The sequence below is a fragment of the Bidens hawaiensis genome, unplaced genomic scaffold (assembly GCF_021521415.1).
Source record: "Bidens hawaiensis isolate Kalapana, Puna unplaced genomic scaffold, B.hawaiensis_p1.1 tig00030046_1, whole genome shotgun sequence".
NCBI classification, from domain to species: domain Eukaryota; kingdom Viridiplantae; phylum Streptophyta; class Magnoliopsida; order Asterales; family Asteraceae; genus Bidens; species Bidens hawaiensis.
In genome coordinates this window covers 216,716-227,522 of record NW_027494996.1, presented here as the reverse complement: position 1 = coordinate 227,522, position 10,807 = coordinate 216,716, and the positions used below count along the sequence as shown (strand labels likewise).

General features: G+C 33.7%; 1 pseudogene; it reads right to left on the bottom strand.

Annotated features, from left to right (window-relative positions):
• Positions 1–5,634: 5,634 nt before the first annotated feature.
• Positions 5,635–7,262, bottom strand: LOC143579876 (parthenolide synthase pseudogene; annotated as a pseudogene).
• Between the last annotated feature and the right edge of the window lie 3,545 nt (positions 7,263–10,807).

The window sequence follows — 10,807 nt, the reverse complement described above, 5'->3', positions numbered from 1 at the left end:
CTGCCATATGTGCTTGAGGCACATTTATATATGTATAATGCAAACCAGAATGGAGCATTGGCAATTTTTCCAATATTTGATCTTTGCTTATGATATGCAAATATTTTTCATTACTAACAGTCCTTGACTGAGTATCATATCCATTATGATATATGTTTCTGAAACTCAACAAATTTCTTGTTGATTTTGGGGAAAATAAAGCATTTTCTATTTTGAGCTTTGTACCATTTGGTAATGCTAAATTAGCTTTTCCCACTCCTTCTATCAAGTTTGTAGGACCTGATATTGTATTGATGATCCCTTTTGTTGGTTTCAGTTCATAAAAATATTTTTTAGATCTAAGTATAGTATGCGTGGCTCCACTATCCGCTATACATATATCTTCTTCATTTGTTTGATCTTGTGCTCCGGTGATTTTTATTTTAAATCTTTCTTGGTTAGGATATAAGCGGCTCGTGCTGATAACGTGTTATAATATTACTCTTAATTACAACAAGATTATTGAATTGATAAAGAGACAGGGGATAAGAAAAGTGAGAATGTAATATCTTTTGGGATGCCAGTACTCGTTATACATACACTCTATTTATAATGTTAAAATACTGTTTGTGAATACTATTTAGGGGGGACAAACATGCATTATTGCTTTGAAAGAAATGGTCATCAAAAATCGTCGGTGGATTCATCTTTGAAAAAGTGGTCATCCAAAAAAAAAACGTGGGTGGATTCATAATATATATATATATGATATGATGAATCAATTATTGAGGTTGTAGTTGAAGTTGTTCACGTCACGCTCTCTTTGCCCTCTAACATATCATATTATTATTATTATTATTATTATGGATAATATTTATTTTCAATTTAAGAGACAATGATATGTGTTCTAAAACCTTACATTGTTTTTGCTAAGCCAAAGTAAATTAACTTTCACAACATATTTCATTTTTCATTCTCAAACTAAGAAAATAACATAAATCATTGTTTACTACAGTGTCGATTTGAAATAGTTTAGAGGGAGGTATATAGGATTTCACCTGAGGTATTGCGTGACACAAGGTTTTCAAGTAAATTAAATAAAAAAAATATATAAGGTTGGAATTAGACCTGCTATGTTATATGAGATAGATTGATGGGTCATCACGCGCATAATGGAGGTAGCATAAATGAAGATGCTTAGGTGGATGTGTGGGCAACAAAATGTTAGACCTGATATGATATGAGATTTTTAGGGAAATGTTAGTAGTGGCTATTATTTCAGATAAGATAAAGGATAAAAGAATGAGATGGCTTGGGCATGTAAAGATCGGTTATGGTTAAAGAAGGATTTATTTTAAGGGATGATACTTTTGTGTCAAAGTGTTACAAGATCTAGAATTTTTCAGTGAATTTGTAAATGGTTGCCTTCTTGTATTTATGTTTATATGTTATACGTGTTATAATTTTAATTTTCTCTCTTAACTAACTTTATTAAGCTTTATAACTTTGTGGCTTTAGTACAATATTTATGTACGATTTTGTTTTTGAGTCGAGTCTCATATTTCAATGCAAATGACTAGACTTTTACGTATTCAACTCATACCATAATTATTCATTGAAAGTCAAAATATAAAAATTGATTTTATACCTAAATTATGTAAACTGTAGTTTTCTCTTAAGGGCTTTATAGAGTTATAAAAAAGTGTTTGTTAATAATCATCAACTTTTACCTATTCAACTTATACCATAATTATTCATTGAAAGTCAATATGAGGTAGATGAAGAGACCAAATCCAAAACCAACCACCTTAAAATTAATCAAACAAATGAAGAAGATATATGTATAGCGGATAGTGGAGCCACGCATACTATACCTAGATCTAAAAAATATTTTTATAAACTGAAACCAACAAAAGGGATCATCAATACAATATCAGGTCCTACAAACTTGATATAAGGAGTGGGAAAAGCTAATTTAGCATTACCAAATGGTACAAAGCTCAAAATAGAAAATGCTTTATTTTCCCCAAAATCAACAAGAAATTTGTTGAGTTTCAGAAACATATATTATAATGGATATAATACTCAGTCAAAGACTGTTAGTAATTTGCACTAAAGGTAGGATGAACACAATGATGCATCTAAAATTTATTGCCTCCTACTTATATTGAAAGGAAGAATTTGTCTAAAATCTCTACAAAAAAAAATTATTTTTCCTACAAATGGCATTTCACAATTATTTTTACCATTATTACTAAAAATGTATCTCAACGTTCTATCCAAAGCTCCAAATGCTAGTTTATAAGTCATAGGTGACTCGTCCCATATAATTACATTTGTTTTCTTTACTAACTGAGTAGCGTCAACGTCTATGTCAGTCTTAGAAATTCAAAAAATGAATATATAAATACTTCGTTCTAACAAATGTTGGATTTTAATATTTCGTAATAATAATTATGTTAGTAATGTGACAAGTGCCACTCTTAACTTTTACTTTTATTATAAAATCAATCGTACTATAATGGAAAACTAATTTTGTCTCTCTAAAATGAGGTCGATTTTTTTTTAATTCTTTTGAGATCATACAAATAAGAGACCCTAGAATATAGGATTGCAATTGTTTACGGTACTACCATGAATTATTGTTATTAACAGACCTTGACCTTGAAAGATTTTCTTGGTGTTGAATATATAATACCTTGCATTTTGGAAAATTAGCAATTGTGATATTGTATTTAGGATTTTGTATATAACAATTTAATTTTACAAGTGGACTTTGCATGCATGCTGGATCTTGACTGCCTTGGGTTTAATGTAAAGGTAATGCCGATTATTTTCAGTCACGTGCCACCATATGATGTTGCTCAAATATTTTAACACATAAAATGTACGTAACCGATCTAAACTTTTGAAAACATCGTTCTCTTTGATACACAATTCAATTTTTTATGTTTTAGACTTCTACATAATTTGTAATTTAAAGTTACGTACATCCATGTAACATTACAAGAAAAATTATACTAAGGTAGCGTTTGGTATGCAGCAATGGAGGACGGAATGGAATGATCCATTGCGAGGGAACGGAAAATAGTGTGTTTGGTTGACCAAAGGAATGGAATGACCCATTGCCTTGTCCATTCCATTCCTTCTAAAATACCTCAATTTCATTCCATCCATACCCCATGTGTTTTTTTCATTTCATTCCCTTCTTCACCCTACATCACCTCCACCACCCTCCCACCACCACCACCCAACATCACCACCCACCACCGCCGCCGCCACTGCCACCAGCCACCACCATCTTCGTCCACCTCCGCCCATCGCCGCCACCACCACCGACCTCCACCAACCATTGACATCGGTGCCAGCCACCCAGCACCGCCAGCCGCCCGCCGCATATATCAACTATCGCCCCACCAACACACATGCCGTCCACCGTCACCGCTGCCCACCACCTGTCACACCCCGACCAAAGGCGGAACATGCCGGGGCGTAACGTATTGATTGGACAGTAGCTCAAAAGACACTACTTAAAGTGACAATAATTATTTAATTCATTAATATCAAAACAAGTACACAATTATAATAATCAAAACAATTACATCATATTTATTGTTTGGATAAATATCCTAAGGTAAAAACTAATATCTTAAATCTTGATCAATGTAAATTACTTGTACTTGTAGCATGTATAAAAATAGAGTTTGTCAACACGAATGTTGGTGAGAATTCATAAGTTTTAGTTGAGATACATATATAGATAAAAAAACCACAATTCCTATATTAATGATGAGTATTGCAATTCCTATGAAAATGTGAACAACTATATAGATGTGGACCCGTTCTTATTGATACGAAATCAAAGTACTTGGGTAAATGTATGATCATACTAGATGAGGATGAGATACCAACCACCAAACATAAAATAAACAATTAAGCACATAGAACATTATCATAGAGCATGCAATAATTACACATAAACATATCTTAAATTGTGTTATGAATAGATAAGTAAATAAAAAATGAGTAGTTTAAATAGGGTATACATGCCACCCCAAAAATATAAAAGATGAAAAAGGAGGATATGTAAACTCACCTGATAAGTTCTAAACGGTCCGCAAGAAACGTTCTTAAGGTTGAAAGGTCGTCCAGGTGAAGGCTTAAATGACGAAGTGCAAATACCAAGAGAGAAAACATTTGCTTTGAGAAGTAAACGTTGTGGGAACGTATGATAACCATGGTGGTTTAGAATCTAATTCCTTTTTTTTTATTTTACTAACGGTTGAAAGGAACAATATTTTATGACTTATTCGTTAGAGTATTTTCAATAACCAATAATGTTTATCGTATTTAAGACGGTTTGTAATCTTTATAACTCATCTTCATAAAGACATTAATGAATTAAACATTATTTTCATAAATGGTCTTTCTTTTAGAATAAAAAAAATATGTATAAATTATTAAAACGTATATAAAGTGTGGAAATAAAAATACTCTGATTCAAATACAAATTAAAAAGACAACGTGTTGCATGATTTGTTAATTTAATTTTATTATTTCTATAATAATAATAGAACGTGCAGATGCATGTGAGAATATTTATAATAATAATAATAATAATATTTTAATAATGAAGATAAACAAAGACATCTACAAGGTGTCTTGGATTAACCCACAACCCAGTTTTTAAAACTCTTTCACAGTTTATGTTTAAAAAAATTCATTCTTGTTATGTTAAAATGTAAACGGTAGAGCTTCTTATTAAGAACAAGATAAGCAGAAATGGTGCGTTTAGTTTACCTCGAGTCGGTGCTCAAACCACTAACGGCGTAGCCCGCCGAAAAAGAACACGCGGCGGTGGCTAAAACTAAGGGGGTCGGTTTAGTGAGGGGAAAGGATTTGTGAGCGCGGTGTCCTTAGAAACATATGATTTTAAAGGGCGTTAGACAAATTTGGTAAATCCTGGAATTTAAGCATCAATTTGAGCCGGAGTTAGTCAATATTATCGCGTATGGTGACGTAATATGTTGTTTATGCCATTATAGGATTGATAATTACCAAAAAACTCAAGTGATTTGCGGATCAAAAGAATCATAAGTTCTAACGTTTAAACTTTGTTTTTGGTATGAAAATTGGTGTGATTAGTGCCAAAAGGTTTCCATAGTAAAAAAAAACCCACAATGTACTTGTGTTTTAAGGACCCACTTTTGTATATTCATGCAATTGCTCGACTTTTACTTATCCAGGGTGTTGCGCGTATTTTTTTTATGGCTTCTCCACCAACTCTGTTGTGATATTGGGGTTTATAACTTACACATCAGTAAAATCATTTGATCAAAACTCGCATTTAACACAACAACATTAGATGTCTAAACCCTTTTGTAACATTTAACATCTAAACCCCAGGTAAGCTAACTAGTTTGCTAAACAAATAAGGAGCCTTGATCAGCATAAACTAGCAAGCTGCCAAGCAGCAAGATGTAGAATAAAAAACCATACAGAAAACCTGACTAGCTAGTTAACATGGCCAAATTATCAAAGGATCGATACAATACGTAGACACATGCACGCAAACACATTAATATTTCCAGCACATAAAATGTTTGTGCTTCATTATTTAAGTTGTTGCATAAAGATGAAATCATGTTTGACAATTTAATTGTTTTTTATAGGGTACTTGATAACGGGTACGAGGAAAAGGGGATCTTTCTTTCTCAAAACCGGGTTACCCGCTTCTTCCACTTTCAAATCTTCAATCTTCATTCCACTTGGAAGCTTCCAATCAAACCAGTAAAGAAGGTTTGCGATCACGAACTCAATATTTCCAGGAGCTATGTTCTTAGCTGGACAGGACCTTCGGCCACCTCCAAATGGGAGCATCTCAAACCTATCACGTCCAAAATCAATGTCAGGATTCGTAAACCTCTCCGGATAGAACTCATCCGCATTCTCCCCCCATGTACTTGGGTCTCTTGCTAGCCCCCAGGCATTGGTTAGAACAACCGTATCAGGAAAGACATCATAACCACCAATTCGGGTATGATTTAAGCTTGCATGTGGAATCAAGTACGGGGCGGGCGTGTGAACTCTGAATGACTCCTTCACCACCATTTTCAAGTATATCATTTTTCTGGTATCCAGTTCTTCTACCTTTTTTATTTGATCTCCCATGCAACTTCGGATTTCACTTTGCAGTTTTTGCATCACTCTAGGATTTCTAATGATCTCGAACATCACCCATGTCAACGCGAGAACTGTTGAGTCGATCCCCCCCGTAATTATGTCCTGATCAAATGTTATCAGTTAAGTATTATATATGAAAGTAAATGTTGTAAAATAACTAATGTCCGGCTTACCATCACAAGAGCTTTTAAATCTGAAATGCTCGGTCGATAGCAGGAGCCGGAAGCATCGTCTTTGCTTTTGGAAAGCATGTCAAGTAAAGTATGGATAAAATCTTTGTCATCCTCACACTGTTCTTCAACTAGTTTATTTTTGAGATGGTCATCAATGATTGCGTCGATGAACGTATCAAGATTTCTAAAGCCCTCATCCAGTCTACGATTCCATCCACTAAGTTGGTCAATAAAATAACCTAACCATGGAAAGGAATCACCGACTGATCCATTCAGTAATTCGATGGTTTCATCAAGCATAAACTCCAATGACGGACCCTTTAGCAGTTGGAGCTGTTCTTCGTAGCTCTTACCAAACGCCACCATACACACCTTTTGCTTCACTATTTCTAAGAACATACTGCTTAAATTCACCACCTTGTTTGGTGGATTTAAGGACAGAGATTGGATTACACGCTCCATCTCTGTCACTAACACACAGTTAGTCAGTTTAGCTTTCTTCGGACCGAGGAACTCAGTCACCAAAATCTTGCGCATCTCCCTCCAATGATCGCTATGCGGCGAGAAGGCAACATCCTTAAAGTTGTATGCTAGTCGTTTGGTAGCCTGGAAACGTCCGCGGGAACAAAAATTATGATCTTGAGTTTTTAAGACTTGTTTGGCCATTTCAGGAGAAGAGATGACAAGGAAGGGTTTTGAGCCTATATGGATTTGCATAACAGGGCCATATTGTTGGGAAAGTTGCCATAGGGCCTTATGACGAGGCTTACCAAGCAGTTGGTGCAAGTTTCCAAGTATAGGAAGTTTTGGAGGGCTTGGGGGAAGCTTAAACTTGGATGACCTATTGGATCTTAGGGTTCGGTATACAAGAAATATGCAAAAGGTGGAGAGGACTAATAATATTGCCCATTCAGTGAAGTGGGCCATGTGATTAGTTGGTTTAATTTGGCTAGTTGTGAGTTACTCCAATGTCTATTTATAATCATCGGCAGATCTAGATCGACTAGAGATCTAGATTGACTAGGGATGACAATGAAACTCGAATCCGAAGGTAATACCTAAAACATGACATATATAATTGCGACTGGTAAAAACTTCCTATTAGGGTTTGGGATTAGTTTTGAAAATTTTAACGGGTTTGAATTTCTAAAATACCTGATTACCCGGCCCGACCACCCGATAACATCAACCTATTTACCTGATTATATAGCCGATGTACCCGACGTAACTTTATATAGATTAAAAGTTTATTTATATCCCTTTAATTTAGTATTTTTTTAAGGTTCTTCAGTTCTATCTGTAAATTTTACGTTAAACTATCTTGTTAATAATTTATACCAAAACTTTTTAAGTTATTATATCAAGATCCAAAAATCAATTAATCTAACTGTCACACACACCTACCTCCCAGCTTATTCTAAGTGTTTTGGAAAATTATTTTGTCTAAAATCTCTACCAAAAGATTTTATTTTTGAAAGGAAGAAAATTATTTTGTCTAAAATCTCTATCAAAAGATTTTTAAGTTATTATATCAAGATCCAAAAATCAATTAATCTAACTGTCACACACACCTACCTCCCAGCTTATTCTAAGTGTTTTGGAAAATTATTGTCTAAAATCACACACACCTACCTCCCAGCTACTTATATTGAAAGGAAGAATTTGTCTAAAATCTCTACCAAAAGATTTTATTTTTCCTCCAAATGGCAATTCACACTGGGAACATTGTCTCGTTAAAATGACAATCAGCAAAACGTGCTGTAAATACATCACCTGTTAAAGGTTCAAGGTATCTTATGATGGAAGATGTTTCATATCCAACATATATTCCCAACCTTCTTTGGGGACCCATTTTTGTGCGTTGTGGTGGTGCAATAGGAACATACACAGCACAACCAAAAATTCTAAGATGAGAGATATTTGGCTCATTTCCAGAAACAAGTTGTGTGGGAGAGTATTTATGATTTGCACTTGGTCTTACGCGGATTAATGATCCAGCATGCATAATTGCATGACCCCAAATAGAAACAGGGAGTTTTGTCCTCATTATTAATGGTCTAGCTATTAGCTGCAAGCGTTTGATCAACGACTCGGCTAAGCCATTTTGTGTGTGTACATGAGCAACAGGGTGTTCTACAACAATCCCCACAGACATGCAATAATCATCAAAAGCATGTGATGTAAATTCTCCCGCATTATCAAGCCTTACTCTTTTAATGGTATAATCCGGAAAATGTGCACGTAATTTGATAATTTGAGCAAGAAATTTTGCAAAAGCAACATTACGAGTGGATAATAAAGAGATATTAGACCATCTGCTAGATGCGTCTATTAAGACCATGAAGTATCTAAATGGTCCACATGGTGGATGAATTGGTCCACATATGTCACCTTGAATTCTTTCAAGAAACATTGGTGTTTCTTTATCGACTTTTAATGGCGAAGGCCTTGTAATTAATTTTCCAAGAGAACAAGATGTACATTGAGGCATTTTATCTATTTTGTGGATCTTTTGACCTTTCAGTGGATGCCCATGTGTATTTTCAATGATCCTTTTCATCATTGTGGATCCTGGATGGCCTAATCTGTCATGCCATAAGTTTATGATACGAGAATCGCAACAATTTTCTTTGACTGCCATATGTGCTTGAGGCACATTTATATATGTATAATGCAAACCAGAATGGAGCATTGGCAATTTTTTCGATATTTGATCTTTGCTTATGATATGCAAATATTTTTCATTACTAACAGTCCTTGACTGAGTATCATATCCATTATGATATATGTTTCTGAAACTCAACAAATTTCTTGTTGATTTTGGGGAAAATAAAGCATTTTCTATTTTGAGCTTTGTACCATTTGGTAATGCTAAATTAGCTTTTCCCACTCCTTCTATCAAGTTTGTAGGACCTGATATTGTATTGATGATCCCTTTTGTTGGTTTCAGTTCATAAAAATATTTTTTAGATCTAAGTATAGTATGCGTGGCTCCACTATCCGCTATACATATATCTTCTTCATTTGTTTGATCTTGTGCTCCGGTGATTTTCATTTTAAATCTTTCTTGGTTAGGATATAAGCGGCTCGTGCTGATAACGTGTTATAATATTACTCTTAATTACAACAAGATTATTGAATTGATAAAGAGACAGGGGATAAGAAAAGTGAGAATGTAATATCTTTTGGGATGCCAGTACTCGTTATACATACACTCTATTTATAATGTTAAAATACTGTTTGTGAATAATATTTAGGGGGGACAAACATGCATTATTGCTTTGAAAGAAATGGTCATCAAAAATCGTCGGTGGATTCACCTTTGAAAAAGTGGTCATCCAAAAAAAAAACGTGGGTGGATTCATAATATATATATATATGATATGATGAATCAATTATTGAGGTTGTAGTTGAAGTTGTTCACGTCACGCTCTCTTTGCCCTCTAACATATCATATTATTATTATTATTATTATTATTATTATTATTATTATGGATAATATTTATTTTCAATTTAAGAGACAATGATATGTGTTCTAAAACCTTACATTGTTTTTGCTAAGCCAAAGTAAATTAACTTTCACAACATATTTCATTTTTCATTCTCAAACTAAGAAAATAACATAAATCATTGTTTACTACAGTGTCGATTTGAAATAGTTTAGAGGGAGGTATATAGGATTTCACCTGAGGTATTGCGTGACACAAGGTTTTCAAGTAAATTAAATAAAAAAAATATATAAGGTTGGAATTAGACCTGCTATGTTATATGAGATAGATTGATGGGTCATCACGCGCATAATGGAGGTAGCATAAATGAAGATGCTTAGGTGGATGTGTGGGCAACAAAATGTTAGACCTGATATGATATGAGATTTTTAGGGAAATGTTAGTAGTGGCTATTATTTCAGATAAGATAAAGGATAAAAGAATGAGATGGCTTGGGCATGTAAAGATCGGTTATGGTTAAAGAAGGATTTATTTTAAGGGATGATACTTTTGTGTCAAAGTGTTACAAGATCTAGAATTTTTCAGTGAATTTGTAAATGGTTGCCTTCTTGTATTTATGTTTATATGTTATACGTGTTATAATTTTAATTTTCTCTCTTAACTAACTTTATTAAGCTTTATAACTTTGTGGCTTTAGTACAATATTTATGTACGATTTTGTTTTTGAGTCGAGTCTCATATTTCAATGCAAATGACTAGACTTTTACGTATTCAACTCATACCATAATTATTCATTGAAAGTCAAAATATAAAAATTGATTTTATACCTAAATTATGTAAACTGTAGTTTTCTCTTAAGGGCTTTATAGAGTTATAAAAAAGTGTTTGTTAATAATCATCAACTTTTACCTATTCAACTTATACCATAATTATTCATTGAAAGTCAATATGAGGTAGATGAAGAGACCAAATCCAAAACCAACCACCTTAAAATTAATCAAACAAATGAAGAAGATATATGTA